This window comes from Procambarus clarkii, chromosome 70, assembly GCF_040958095.1.
Source record: "Procambarus clarkii isolate CNS0578487 chromosome 70, FALCON_Pclarkii_2.0, whole genome shotgun sequence".
In the NCBI taxonomy this organism is placed as follows: Eukaryota; Metazoa; Arthropoda; class Malacostraca; order Decapoda; family Cambaridae; genus Procambarus; species Procambarus clarkii.
In genome coordinates this window covers 29,191,089-29,198,588 of record NC_091219.1, presented here as the reverse complement: position 1 = coordinate 29,198,588, position 7,500 = coordinate 29,191,089, and the positions used below count along the sequence as shown (strand labels likewise).

The 7,500-nt window shown below is 45.0% G+C and overlaps 1 long non-coding RNA gene across 1 annotated transcript in view; it reads left to right on the top strand.

The window, feature by feature from the left end:
- LOC138356108 (uncharacterized) overlaps positions 1–7,500 on the top strand; it is a 106,801-nt gene that overhangs the window by 68,632 nt on the left and 30,669 nt on the right. The window contains exon 3 of the long non-coding RNA XR_011224194.1: positions 5,403–5,436. This is a non-coding gene — a long non-coding RNA (uncharacterized lncRNA). The remainder of the gene's footprint in view (positions 1–5,402; positions 5,437–7,500) is intronic.

Genomic DNA, 7,500 nt, shown 5'->3' with positions numbered 1-7,500 from the left:
ACAGGAGCGGTGCTGAATGAGTGAATAATGAAGTATTGGGGCCAGACTGAGTGTGGGTGTGGGGTAAACAGTGCAGGGTTGGGGCAGAGTTAGGGCGCCTGGAACAGGCTGTGTGTGTGTGTCATGGGGGAGGGTGGTGGTGGTGAGACGGGCATGTTGAGCCTGCCTCCCTTCACAGTCTAATATACAGACCCACCGATCTGTACTACTACAGTCTACCTCGGGCTCCATGATCTGTACTACTACAGTCTACCTCGGGCTCCATGATCTGTACTACTACAGTCTACCTCGGGCTCCGTGATCTGTGCTACTACAGTCTACCTCGGGCTCCATGATCTGTACTACTACAGTCTACCTCGGGCTCCATGATCTGTACTACTACAGTCTACCTCGGGCTCCATGATCTGTGTTACTACAGTCTACCTCGGGCTCCATGATCTGTGCTGCTACAGTCTACCTCGGGCTCCATGATCTGTGTTACTACAGTCTACCTCGGGCTCCGTGATCTGTGTTACTACAGTCTACCTCGGGCTCCATGATGTGTGCTACTACATTCTACCTCGGGCTCCATGATCTGTACTACTACAGTCTACCTCGGGCTCCATGATCTGTGCTACTACAGTCTACCTCGGGCTCCATGATCTGTGCTACTACAGTCTACCTCGGGCTCCATGATCTGTACTACTACAGTCTACCTCGGGCTCCATGATCTGTACTACTACAGTCTACCTCGGGCTCCATGATCTGTGCTACTACAGTCTACCTCGGGCTCCGTGATCTGTGCTACTACAGTCTACCTCGGGCTCCATGATCTGTGTACTACTACAGTCTACCTCGGGCTCCATGATCTGTGCTACTACAGTCTACCTCGGGCTCCGTGATCTGTGCTACTACAGTCTACCTCGGGCTCCATGATCTGTGCTACTACAGTCTACCTCGGGCTCCATGATCTGTGCTACTACAGTCTACCTCGGGCTCCATGATCTGTGCTACTACAGTCTACCTCGGGCTCCATGCCAGTTATGTATAAATCATGTGTGTTTGGGTCCACCTCCACCTTCCCTTCACACCGGTCGGTTTAATCCTGATTAACACCCCTGGGGGGAGAGGAGGAAGGGGGGGGGGTACTGGGGCCCTGGCACGCCTTGTGGAGTGCTTACCTATCAGTGTTTACCTATCAGGGACTATGGGAAAACGAGGTCTAGCTCTACATACCCAGAGTGATTGCATTAGTTAACAGCTTTTGTCACCCACAACATTTATAATGATTCTTATGTGGTTTTTTTACGCTGAATTCAAATTTATAATCACAATTTTCTCTCGCCCATATTATTTTTTTACAATTATTTAACTATTGAATTTATAGGTATATGTGTATGAACTACGGAGCACATATAAGGATTTGACATGTAATATGTCTTTAAGAATCTATTCCTTGAATTCTCACTTGGAGTTCTTGCCGACAAACTTAGGCGTTGTTAGCACCAGTAACGGTGAGGGAGGCCAGGATACTGCCAGCCTGGGCGTTGTTAGCGCCAGTAATGGTGAGGGAGGCCAGGATACTGCCAGCCTGGGCGTTGTTAGCGCCAGTAACGGTGAGGGAGGCCAGGATACTGCCAGCCTGGGCGTTGTTAGCGCCAGTAACGGTGAGGGAGGCCAGGATACTGCCAGCACCAGTAACAGTGAGGGAGGCCAGGATACTGCCAGCACCAGTAACAGTGAGGGAGGCCAGGATACTGCCAGCACCAGTAACAGTGAGGGAAGCCAGGATACTGCCAGCACCAGTAACAGTGAGGGAGGCCAGGATACTGCCAGCACCAGTAACAGTGAGGGAGGCCAGGATACTGCCAGCCTGGAACATACCGTCCAGGACAAGTCCAGTGTGGTGGCTGGATGCTCAAGGGGGGGAATGTTCCCTAAGCAACATATACCAGGAAGTCATAGAGATAACTCCCTGTAGGTCATTTTTTAAATGTCATCGTAGTATATATATGTAAATGTTAATTTACATATATTAATATATGTAATATGTTAATTTATTCAAAATTAACCTATGATCACTAAAAACCTTACATGATACCAACACAACTAGTAATATATTTGAACTTAGCATGAACATTCTATTAAAATCACGTATTCATTTGTGACAAAAATGTTATTTACTTCACACAGAGAGATCACACTAACGTGATGCATCAAATGAACAATTAACTCAGTCGATTAAGGCAGTGTCTGGGATGCTCCCGGACGCAGGTTCGAATCCTCGTCACGGCCCTTGTGGATTTGTTCATTTGTTATTTACTTTCTCGACGAGTGTTAATAGTGTGACATAATTCCCCCCCAGCATAGCAGAGGAAACTGCCTCTTCCTACTCACCTTCCTTGTACATCACTCTGCGCACCATCTATATACGACCTGTATGAAGTTCAACCCCCGAGACGCATGTCTGGAGAGCACCTCCAGTCACCCTCCATCCCTCCCCCCCCCCCCCCCCCCCGGAGCACCAGTCAGGTGTAAGACCCAGATCTGCCGCCTCATCGTTACCTGCGGGTAACAAGCAGTTTCACTACCGGCTTGTGGGTTCCGAGCTTTGGTGACAAAGGATGTGACGTCACCAGCAAGGGTGTAAGTACCCTTGACCTGCCTCACCAGTCTCTTATCAGGTGCTCAGAGATCACCACTACGGCGCCGCGTGACGCTGGCCGCCCGCTGCTCCATGTGCAGGTGGTAGTGTTTCTGTCAATATTCTCTTAGTCTCACTTTTGTTGCTATATTAACGTAAGGTTATTTATATCTACTTGTTAAATGTGTTAGCCAAGTATTGTCCATTCAGGGGAGTGGTATTGTATATTTGTCATGTGTTGTTTGTTAATTTTGATATTAGAGTAAATTGTGTTAATTTTTCGTGTAGCCGCACTACTGCGTCGCGTCACAATAGTTTGGTCAGCCTTCAGGGGCAGACTGTTGTCGACGTAATAGATGCGATATATCTTGTGTGTGTCTGTAATTTTATTCACCCGGGCAACAGAAGCCTCGAACACCCAATCTCCAACACTGATTGGAGGTTGCTCTATGAACTGCACTATTGGGCTAGCATTTTTTTATTATTATTATTATTATTATTATTTTCTACCACAGACGTGGCCACACATTTACAATGCTAACCAGCATATATACATTTTCTTCTGTCCTCCATGGACAGGGTTAGAGATGTGTTAAACATATAGTTCAAGGGTTTATTGAACACTCAACCACAGAAGGTGATTCGGTGCTTTTAAAATTCTAAGCTAACCGGGCTAGCATTAAAAGGGAAGGATTCCAAGGCACCTAACCGCTACCCAAAGGTTACTACCTTCCCCGGGCTGCACAGGTGAGTTATGTGAGCCACACAGTGAGTGGTATAAAGCTAGCAGTTGATAAAGCAACTTCTGCAGGCGATGAGTCACGACAACGTGGCTGAAGATATGATCACCAATCATAACAAAAATGAAGAAACGACGATGCTTTGGTCGGTTCTGGACCATTATTAAGTCGTGTAGACTACAGCACTTGATATTGGTCCAGCACGGACCGAAACTTTGTCGTGTCTTCATTTTATGATGTATTTAATTGATTAGGAGAGGGCTTCTTTAATAACGAATTGTAAAATTATTTTCAATAGAAACATTATTGAATGTGCTTTACTACAGATTACAAAGTCATATAATTTGAACATTAATAGTGATTTGTATAATTTAGATAGATTTTTGAATGATTAGTTAAAAGAATCAACTTAATGAGATCATTGATACACATTTATCTCAATAATAGCTTATTAATATCCCCTTAACTCATTATGAACATTGTTTCTCACCTCACCTCATTCCTGCCTGTATATCCACACCACTCAATTGTAAATCCATCCTTTTGAAGATGTATTATTAAATACGAAAGTACTTCAGGAAATTGCTGTCTTAATCCTTCCTTCGTGATCTGACATTGTCATATTGTTCATCAAGTATTAATTTCTTCGTGATTTACACACACGCTAATGGTTGTTCAAGCAAATATACTCATATACACTCAGTTGGAAGCATTTATTGTAATATTCTCATCTGTATCCATTAGAGAGAATGTGTGTTTGTTTGTTGTTGTGTTGGAGATGGTTGGCCAGACCTCGTAGTGGGTCGCGCGCCTCTTTCCGCGCTCACTTGTCATTGTGTCTTTAACGAATGACTTATTCTGTTTTTAAATATTTTAAATATTCGGGAAATTACAGAGCAGATAGTCTAGGTTGTTTATGGCTGTTTATTGAAGTCTTGTCATTTTCAGTATAAATATACTGAATACTTAACATACTTTGAACAAATTGAATCTCTTACTGGATAAAATTTAATTTAGTAGTCATTTGTGTCGTCTAAGTAATACATTAACAAAAATAAGCCCGTTAAGAGTATTAAGACTCAAAGCTCTTAAATCTTTGTGGTCTTGTGCTCATGTTTATGTTCTTGTGTGTTTATCTATATTGTGCTCCTCCAAATGTGCTTGTTGGGTCGAGGTTCTGCTCTTGAGCTCCGCCATTCCATCAGTTGGCAAATGCAATGAGCCAATTACATCATGTCATTTGTATTTGTTTTGGAAGCAGTGTATGAAGTGTAGCTCAACAGTCTCCCCTTCTGACCGGTGTATGAAGTGTAGCTCAACAGTCTCCCCTTCTGACCGGTGTATGAAGTGTAGCTCAACAGTCTCCCCTTCTGACCGGTGTATGAAGTGTAGCTCAACAGTCTCCCCTTCTGACCGGTGTATGAAGTGTAGCTCAACAGTCTCCCCTTCTGACCGGTGTATGAAGTGTAGCTCAACAGTCTCCCCTTCTGACCGGTGTATGAAGTGTAGCTCAACAGTCTCCCCTTCTGACCGGTGTATGAAGTGTAGCTCAACAGTCTCCCCTTCTGACCGGTGTATGAAGTGTAGCTCAACAGTCTCCCCTTCTGACCGGTGTATGAAGTGTAGCCCAACAGTCTCCCCTTCTGACCGGTGTATGAAGTGTAGCTCAACAGTCTCCCCTTCTGACCGGTGTATGAAGTGTAGCCCAACAGTCTCCCCTTCTGACCGGGTTCTTCTGTGAAGAATACTTGTAACTAAATCAGTTTTTCCTGACTCCTGTGTGGCTCAGGCGTCTATTATCCATACCCCCTCGTTCAACTATTTCTCATTTTGAACATCATTTTTTTCATGTTCACTTTTCAACATCCACTTTGTTAATTTCCCTTAAAGTTTTGTATGTGATCATCATGTCCCCAGCTCCTCCTCTCCTCCAATGTAGTAAGATCCTATTCTCTGATTTTTTTATATTTTGTTCCTCATAATTTAGCGACACCATGTTGTATAACTCTTGTTTTTATCTACTTTTATTTTGTTTTCAGGTGAGAGTTCCACGCCGGGGCTGCGTACTGAAAGGTAAGTCTCTCAGACGTTATATATTGATTTCTAAAGGCTTGTGTGTGTCTAGGTTCTGGCAAGTTACTGCAGACGTTATGATGCGGATGTGTGCATGTGGTGTCGAGTTTGGGGTTACGTCGACAGGACCCCTATCAGATATTGTTCATGGGGTTCACCTGATCCTGTTCCTAGCTGCATACCTTGGCAACGTTCAGAGATGAAGTCATGTAGCCATTTTGCAGGTGAACTCTGTATCGTGTCTAGGTTCTTTTGTTTTTCCTCAACTTCAGATAGTTAAGCTCTCCTCTCTCTCTCTCTCTCTCTCTCTCTCTCTCTCTCTCTCTCTCTCTCTCTCTCTCTCTCTCTCTCTCTCTCGCTCTCGCTCTCTCTCTCTATCCCATTCCTGTCTGCTTGCCTACCTATGTATCTACCTAATAGACTGTTTGCCAGCCTACCTACCTGCCAGCCTGCCTCCTGCCTGCCTGCCTACCTGCCTTCCTGCCTGCCTGCCTGCCTGCCTGCCTGCCTGCCTACCTGCCTGCCTGCCTGCCTGCCTGCCTGCCTGCCTGCCTGCCTGCCTGTCTGCCTGTCTACCTGCCTGCCTGCCTGCCTGTCTACCAGCCTGCCTGCCTGTCTACCTGCCTGCCTGCCTGCCTGTCTACCTGCCTACCTGCCTGCCTGCCTGCCTGCCTGCCTGCCTGCCTGCCTCCAACCTGTTCATCTCATTTTAACATTCGCGACAAAGCCGCTTCTTCTTGCTCAGAACAATGCTTCAGTACAAATATTATCCAAGTACCGAAAATGTGGAAATGTAAACAATCAGGCAACGGAAAATGAGAGTTCCGGAAGAGTTGTTTGGTTTGGTTTATGATTTTATTGTGTTAGTTTCTCAGCTTTAAATCTTAATCACGAAACTGCACGTTCCGGATCAATTGAATTTACATATTTTAACTTGAAAGCACTTAAAGCAAGCTTTTTCTAGGGGAATCAGGATCGAACAGCAATCAAAAGTGGGCGGATAAAGTGAGAAGAAAATAGGGCGGTTGTGATGTGTTACTGTGGCAACATGTATGACAGCGGCCCAGCTGGCCATGGTCGGGTGGAGATGAGGGCCAATGTTACCACAGTTCCCCCCATCACACCCACCACCACTACCGCCAACACGCTACAGAAAGGAAAACTAACACATTCCCATCCACGTATTACTAAAAAATCCATCGAGATATATATATATATATATATATATATATATATATATATATATATATATATATATATATATTATATATATATATATATATATATATATATATATATATATATATATATATAAAAGATACCACCATACCTAAAAATCCCCCAACACAGTGATAAAGAACATCCCACCACCACCACCTCCACCAGTAACTGTAACCTGCCAGCCAACTGCCTGTAATTTTAATTCTCAGTCTGCCGTCGTTGGCTGCGTTCGCGAGCTGTGAATCCAGATTGAAGGAATTCAGTCTGGATTTACCCTCTGAACAGTCGTATTCCTTCAAGCGGTGAATCATTATTGAGAAATTTTAGATTCTTGTATGATTTATTAATTCTGAATTAACTACTGCGTGAAGGCGGCTCGGCAGTTGGGTAATTAATGTGGTCTGTAGGTGGTGGTCCCCACGACTGAGGGAAGAGGACACGAGGGATAAGGTTAGTGTTGGTGGAATGGAAGGTGACAATGGGTGGCAAGAGAGGTAAGAGTGGGGGAAATAGAGAGGGAATGGGAGAGAAGGAGAAAGGAAGTGGGAGGGAAAGGAGGGAGTAGTCAGGGAAAGAGTAAAGGGTATGGGAGGGAGAAGATGGAGGGTGTGGGAGGAGAGGGAGAAGAGGGAGAAGGGCTGAGCATTTGAGACGCCCAAGAATTTCTCGCAGTTTGCGAAATAGTTGCAGTGTTTACTGTCGTGTTCTGTGTTGGAGGCTCCGTGGAGCACACTGAGACGCACGAGCATGGGGGGGGGGAGGAGGGAGGAGGGAGAGGAAAGGTAGGAAAAAATAAGGGTAAGGGAGAAGGGACCGGAAGAGGGAGGGGAAAAATGAGGAATG